The sequence below is a fragment of the Haliotis asinina genome, chromosome 9 (genome assembly GCF_037392515.1).
Source record: "Haliotis asinina isolate JCU_RB_2024 chromosome 9, JCU_Hal_asi_v2, whole genome shotgun sequence".
Taxonomy (NCBI): domain Eukaryota; kingdom Metazoa; phylum Mollusca; class Gastropoda; order Lepetellida; family Haliotidae; genus Haliotis; species Haliotis asinina.
Genome location: NC_090288.1, coordinates 58,129,479 through 58,137,794, shown reverse-complemented (window position 1 = coordinate 58,137,794; position 8,316 = coordinate 58,129,479).

Below are 8,316 nucleotides of genomic sequence, written 5' to 3'. Positions count from 1 at the left end.
AGGTTTCCTATACAAGACCTTAAGTGCACAGAAAGGTCTTAAGTGCACAATGGATATTTTGAGAAAAGACAGAGCAAATACAAGATGCATTTTATTTCCTACCAGTCCTCTGGGGTGCTTGGGGCTGGATGAAGCTCTCCTAGACCGCTGGCAGCACCTCCATGGTACACACTGACTCTTCGCCTTGGGTGCCCAGACAGTGTTCCATGATGGCTGAAATGGGAGAGAGAGTGAATGAAATATTCAGTGTAGATGGGTTTGTAGATGGTCAAACGGATGGGGTAAGGCCTCTGCACCAGCCAAAAACAACCAAGAGGGTGGAGGGAGGGGCCAAGACATCATTGTGCATTTAAGGCTTTTCTGTGCACTTAAGGTTTCCTATACAAGACCTTAAGTGCACAGAAAGGTCTTAAGTGCACAATGGATATTTTGAGAAAAGACAGAGGAAATACAAGATGCATTTCATTTCCTACCAGTCCTCTGGGGTGCTTGGGGCTGGATGAAGCTCTCCTAGACAGCTGGCAGCACCTCCATGGTACACACTGACTCGTCGCCTTGGGTGCCGAGACAGTGACCCATGTTGGCTGAAATGGGAGAGAGAGTGAATGAAATATTCAGTGTAGATGGGTTTGTAGATGGTGAATGGGATGGGGTAAGGCCTCTGCATCAGCCAGAAACAACCAAGAGGGTGGAGAGAGGGACCAAGACATCATTGTGCATTTAAGGCTTTTGTGTGCACTTAACAACTCCTATACAAGACCTTAAGTGCACAGAATGGTCTTAAGTGCACAATGGATATTTTGAGAAAAGACAGAGGAAATACAAGATGCATTTCATTTCCTACCAGTCCTCTGGGGTGCTTGGGGCTGGATGAAGCTCTCCTAGACAGCTGGCAGCACCTCCATGGTACACACTGACTCTTCGCCTTGGGTGCCGAGACAGTGTTCCATGATGGCTGAAATGGGAGAGAGAGTGAATGAAATATTCAGTGTAGATGGGTTTGTAGATGGTCAAAGGGATGGGGTAAGGCCTCTGCATCAGCCAGAAACAACCAAGAGGGTGGAGGGAGGGGCCAAGACATCATTGTGCAGTTAAGGCTTTTCTGTGCACTTAACAACTCCTATACAAGACCTTAAGTGCACAGAAAGGTCTTAAGTGCACAATGGATATTTTGAGAAAAGACAGAGGAAATACAAGATGCATTTCATTTCCTACCAGTCCTCTGGGGTGCTTGGGGCTGGATGAAGCTTTCCTAGACCGCTGGCAGCACCTCCATGGTACACACTGACTCTTTGCCTTGGGTGCCCAGACAGTGACCCATGTTGGCTGAAATGGGAGAGAGAGTGAATGAAATATTCAGTGTAGATGGGTTTGTAGATGGTGAATGGGATGGGGTAAGGCCTCTGCATCAGCCAGAAACAACCAAGAGGGTGGAGAGAGGGACCAAGACATCATTGTGCATTTAAGGCTTTTGTGTGCACTTAACAACTCCTATACAAGACCTTAAGTGCACAGAATGGTCTTAAGTGCACAATGGATATTTTGAGAAAAGACAGAGGAAATACAAGATGCATTTCATTTCCTACCAGTCCTCTGGGGTGCTTGGGGCTGGATGAAGCTCTCCTAGACAGCTAGCAGCACCTCCATGGTACACACTGACTCTTCGCCTTGGGTGCCGAGACAGTGTTCCATGATGGCTGAAATGGGAGAGAGAGTGAATGAAATATTCAGTGTAGATGGGTTTGTAGATGGTCAAAGGGATGGGGTAAGGCCTCTGCATCAGCCAGAAACAACCAAGAGGGTGGAGGGAGGGACCAAAACATAATTGTGCATTTAAGGCTTTTCTGTGCACTTAAGGTTTCCTATACAAGACCTTAAGTGCACAGAAAGGTCTTAAGTGCACAATGGATATTTTGAGAAAAGACAGAGGAAATACAAGATGCATTTCATTTCCTACCAGTCCTCTGGGGTGCTTGGGGCTGGATGAAGCTCTCCTAGACAGCTGGCAGCACCTCCATGGTACACACTGACTCTTCGCCTTGGGTGCCGAGACAGTGTTCCATGATGGCTGAAATGGGAGAGAGAGTGAATGAAATATTCAGTGTAGATGGGTTTGTAGATGGTGAAAGGGATGGGGTAAGGCCTCTGCATCAGCCAGAAACAACCAAGAGGGTGGAGGGAGGGGCCAAGACATCATTGTGCAGTTAAGGCTTTTCTGTGCACTTAACAACTCCTATACAAGACCTTAAGTGCACAGAAAGGTCTTAAGTGCACAATGGATATTTTGAGAAAAGACAGAGGAAATACTAGATGCATTTCATTTCCTACCAGTCCTCTGGGGTGCTTGGGGCTGGATGAAGCTTTCCTAGACCGCTGGCAGCACCTCCATGGTACACACTGACTCTTTGCCTGACGAGCCCAGACAGTGACCCATGTTGGCTGAAATGGGAGAGAGAATGAATGAAATATTCAGTGTGGATGGGTTTGTAGATGGTCAAAGGGATGGGGTGAGGCCTCTGCACCAGCCAGAAACAACCAAGAGGGTGGAGGGAGGGACCAAGACATCATTGTGCATTTAAGGCTTTTCTGTGCACTTAAGGTTTCCTGTACAAGACCTTAAGTGCACAGAAAGGTCTTAAGTGCACAATGGATATTTTGAGAAAAGACAGAGGAAATACAAGATGCATTTCATTTCCTACCAGTCCTCTGGGGTGCTTGGGGCTGGATGAACCTCCACTAGACAGCTGGCAGCACCTCCATGGTACACACTGACTCTTCGCCTTGGGTGCCGAGACAGTGACCCATGTTGGCTGAAATGGGAGAGAGAGTGAATGAAATATTCAATGTAGATGGGTTTGTAGATGGTCAAAGGGATGGGGTAAGGCCTCTGCATCAGCCAGAAACAACCAAGAGGGTGGAGGGAGGGGCTAAGACATCATTGTGCATTTAAGGCTTTTCTGTGCACTTAACAACTCCTATACAAGACCTTAAGTGCACAGAAAGGTCTTAAGTGCACAATGGATATTTTGAGAAAAGACAGAGGAAATACAAGATGCATTTCATTTCCTACCAGTCCTCTGGGGTGCTTGGGGCTGGATGAAGCTCTCCTAGACAGCTAGCAGCACCTCCATGGTACACACTGACTCTTTGCCTGACGAGCCCAGACAGTGACCCATGTTGGCTGAAATGGGAGAGAGAATGAATGAAATATTCAGTGTGGATGGGTTTGTAGATGGTCAAAGGGATGGGGTAAGGCCTCTGCACCAGCCAGAAACAACCAAGAGGGTGGAGGGAGGGACCAAGACATCATTGTGCATTTAAGGCTTTTCTGTGCACTTAAGGTTTCCTATACAAGACCTTAAGTGCACAGAAAGGTCTTAAGTGCACAATGGATATTTTGAGAAAAGACAGAGCAAATACAAGATGCATTTCATTTCCTACCAGTCCTCTGGGGTGCTTGGGGCTGGATGAACCTCCACTAGACCGCTGGCAGCACCTCCATGGTACACACTGACTCTTCGCCTTGGGTGCCGAGACAGTGACCCATGTTGGCTGAAATGGGAGAGAGAGTGAATGAAATATTCAATGTAGATGGGTTTGTAGATGGTCAAAGGGATGGGGTAAGGCCTCTGCATCAGCCAGAAACAACCAAGAGGGTGGAGGGAGGGGCTAAGACATCATTGTGCATTTAAGGCTTTTCTGTGCACTTAACAGCTCCTATACAAGACCTTTAGTGCACAGGAAGGTCTTAAGTGCACAATGGATATTTTGAGAAAAGACAGAGGAAATACAAGATGCATTTCATTTCCTACCAGTCCTCTGAGGTGCTTGGGGCTGGATGAAGCTCCACTAGACAGCTGGCAGCACCTCCATGGTACACACTGACTGTTCGCCTGACGAGCTCAGACAGTGACCCATGTTGGCTGAAATGGGAGAGAGAGTGAATGAAATATTCAGTGTAGATGGGTTTGTAGATAGTCAAAGGGATGGGGTAAGGCCCCTGCATCAACCAGAAACAACCAAGAGGGTGGAGGGAGGGGCTAAGACATCATTGTGCATTTAAGGCTTTTCTGTGCACTTAACAACTCCTATACAAGACCTTAAGTGCACAGAAAGGTCTTAAGTGCACAATGGATATTTTGAGAAAAGACAGAGGAAATACAAGATGCATTTCATTTCCTACCAGTCCTCTGGGGTGCTTGGGGCTGGATGAAGCTCTCCTAGTCAGCTAGCAGCACCTCCATGGTACACACTGACTCTTCGCCTTGGGTGTCGAGACAGTGTTCCATGATGGCTGAAATGGGAGAGAGAGTGAATGAAATATTCAGTGTAGATGGGTTTGTAGATGGTCAAAGGGATGGGGTAAGGCCTCTGCACCAGTCAGAAACAGCCAAGAGGGTGGAGGGAGGGGCCAAGACATCATTGTGCATTTAAGGCTTTTCTGAGCACTTTTAAGACAGCTACAGTGACCTTAATAAATTCTTGTTCACAATGTAGTCTACCCTGGTGATAGAAATATCAAACTGTAAGTCTTCTGGCCTTATCGCCCCATAAATTTCATTCAAGTAAAACGATATCACTTGAATATATATATTTCTTAACTGAGTATGCAGTTTTAACATGTTTCTTTAATCGTATCGTAACATACTGAAACATGTGCTCATATTCAGCTTATAACAATGACACTCTCAGAACATTTTCCTCAAGGTTCAATTTTAGTGGGGATAAGGGCGGAAATCTTTCGTGTCAAATATTCTCGTCAAAGTTTGCAGTACTCTGACAGCCTTACTTGCATTAAGAGTTGATGCTTTTCAGCATTTTGATTACGTGGAGATCTGGCAATATCTATCTATCTACCTGTCTATCTATCTATATATATACATTGTATAATTATTTAGTTGGTTGTTTGTCAAGAGTTGTAACTGTGTTTAGTCAGACTGTTAAGTCAGAATTGAGCAAATACATGTCAATGTACTGACAGCAATGCTACTGCAGTACGCGGTGGCTGGAGGTGACTTGAAAAAGATCTCGCTTGAACTGCGTCACCCCCGGAAGGTTGAATAAAGCACATTATCCTGAATACACGGCACACATACGTTCTGTTTATATATACCTCGCGTGGATATTGTAGCTGTCGCACTGTATAAGGCGATGGCAGACGTTGAAGCGTGTTCGTTCACTCCCTCCATTAGGTCACCGGAAGATACTGTGCTGTGAATGTGACGCAGTCACATAAGCTCCACCCACTGATGAATATTAATGCTTTCTGTGCACTTAAGACCATTGTGCACTTAAGGGCACAACATCCGTGTTACATTCAGAATGTGAAATCAGTAATTTTGTGATGTGACCAAGAGGGTCACTTATTACTTTAATCTACAATTGTGGACCACAATTTCAAAATCACTTATTTAAAACTATTATGACTGTTGCACTTTAGCTTGGCCTTGAAGCATTTACACCTGTTTGACACTTTCTGTGACCAGAGCAGCCACACCTCACAAATCCTTATCCACCACATATAAATGAAATGAAAACACGCTGTGTGCACGTGTAATCTGTGAACAAGGTGTTGTCTTCATGTATAATATATAAACAAGATGTGTGTTTTTGCAGTGTGTGAACGCGGTATGTGCCCATGTAATCTACGAATAAAACCTGTGCATATCATGTCTGTAAAGTCAAGGAACAAGGTATGTTCCAGTGGTATCTCAAGAAGTTATATCATGTCTGTGAAGTCAAGGAACAAGGCATGTTCCAGTGATATCTCAAGAAGTTATATCATGTTTGTGAAGTCAAGGAACAAGGTATGTACCAGTGATATCTCAAGAAGTTATATCATGTCTGTGAAGTCAAGGAACAAGGTATATTCCAGTGATATCTCAAAGTTATATCATGTTTGTGAAGTCAAGGAACAAGGTATGTTCCAGTGGTATCTCAAGAAGTTATATCATGTCTGTGAAGTCAAGGAACAAGGCATGTTCCAGTGATATCTCAAGAAGTTATATCATGTTTGTGAAGTCAAGGAACAAGGTATGTACCAGTGATATCTCAAGAAGTTATATCATGTCTGTGAAGTCAAGGAACAAGGTATATTCCAGTGATATCTCAAAGTTATATCATGTTTGTGAAGTCAAGGAACAAGGCATGTTCCAGTGATATCTCAAAGTTATGTCATGTTTGTGAAGTCAAGGAACAAGGTATGTTCCAGTGATATCTCAAAGTTATGTCATGTTTGTGAAGTCAAGGAACAAGGCATGTTCCAGTGATATCTCAACAAGTCATATCATGTCTGTAAAGTCAAGGAACAGGGTATGTTCCAGTGATATCTCAAGAAGTTATATCATGTCTGTGAAGTCAAGGAACAAGGCATGTTCCAGTGATATCTCAAGAAGTTATATCATGTTTGTGAAGTCAAGGAACAAGGCATGTTCCAGTGATATCTCAAAGTTATGTCATGTTTGTGAAGTCAAGGAACAAGGTATGTTCCAGTGATATCTCAAAGTTATGTCATGTTTGTGAAGTCAAGGAACAAGGCATGTTCCAGTGATATCTCAACAAGTCATATCATGTCTGTAAAGTCAAGGAACAGGGTATGTTCCAGTGATATCTCAAGAAGTTATATCATGTCTGTGAAGTCAAGGAACAAGGCATGTTCCAGTGATATCTCAAGAAGTTATATCATGTTTGTGAAGTCAAGGAACAAGGCATGTTCCAGTGATATCTCAAAGTTATATCATGTTTGTGAAGTCAAGGAACAAGGCATGTACCAGTGATATCTCAAAGTTATATCATGTCTGTGAAGTCAAGGAACAAGGTATGTTCCAGTGATATCTCAAAGTTATTTCATGTCTTGAAGTCAAGGAACAAGTCATGTTCCAGTGATATCTCAAGAAGTTATATCATGTCTGTGAAGTCAAGGAACAAGGCATGTTCCAGTGATATCTCAAGAAGTTATATCATGTTTGTGAAGTCAAGGAACAAGGCATGTTCCAGTGATATCTCAAAGTTATATCATGTCTTGAAGTCAAGGAACAAGGCATGTTCCAGTGATATCTCAACAAGTCATATCATGTCTGTGAAGCCAAGGAACAGGGTATGTTCCAGTGGTATCTCAACAAGTCATATCATGTCTGTAATGTCAAGGAACATGGCTTGTTCCAGTGATATCTCAACAAGTTATATCATGACGTCTGTGAAGTCAAGGAACATGGCATGTTCCAGTGATATCTCAACAAGTTATATCATGATGTCTGTGAAGTCAAGGAACATGGCATGTTCCAGTGATATCTCAACAAGTTATGATCGTGTAATCTGAGAAAGGTATGTGGTTGAATATGTGGGACCATCGCCTGACAACTGCCCTTGTTTCACTTTTTCTTTTATTAGAAACACTACCGTATGGGTTGTAATCAATGTTTTGTAATTCACCTGTTACTTCTTTGTTTGTGTCCACGTAGATTAACAACTAAGGAAAAGACACAAGGGCGTAGTTAGCTAGGACACAATTGATTTCCTTCCGTTATTCACGAGGACGTGACACCGACTTAATACGCTATTTAGTTTATTGAATAACAAATACAAATTGAACTGATTAATAAAACCACATGCTCTTCAATCTCTAGACCTCCGAGACACTTTTACATAAAAATGCGAAGAAAAGGCAAAACGAGGGACAGGTTACTCAACAATTCTTTTAGGCCAGGTAGATAACATACAATCCCCTGGGATACAAGCACTCAGACCAAGTCAGTTCGGACAATGAAACAACCGGGTCATGAGTGCTACACAATCATTGGTTGGTAATCTGGCCCGTCTAATTGGTTTGGTCGTTTGACTCAGCAATATTCCAGTTAAATAACTCGGTCTGTAATGAAATCCGTTCGACATTGAATCCAGTGATTGACATCATGGGCATCGATGATGCCGTGTCCCTGTCTACCCTGTCTGTCAGGTGATCCCTTAAGTCACCTTTTACAAGTATGGGATGGTGAAGACCAACTCTCCACAGGGTATCCACCCGAAAAACCACACCAACCCGATTCAAAAGTCTACGGATAAGTATAATGGAATCACTTTAATCAGGTGATTAATGAAACCTAGACACTGGATCAATACACAGTCAATACAGTCGTACGAACTCCAGTCTTTCCCTGTTCCTAAACAGATTCAGTCAGAATCGGGAAATTAATTAGATAGCCTGATAATAGCGTAATAACTAAAACATTTTAGTCAGTTTTCTCAAGACAAAACAAGAACCTACACCATTCAGCTGTACTAAAATCACCTTCCTTGTTCAATGATCAACTAACAACC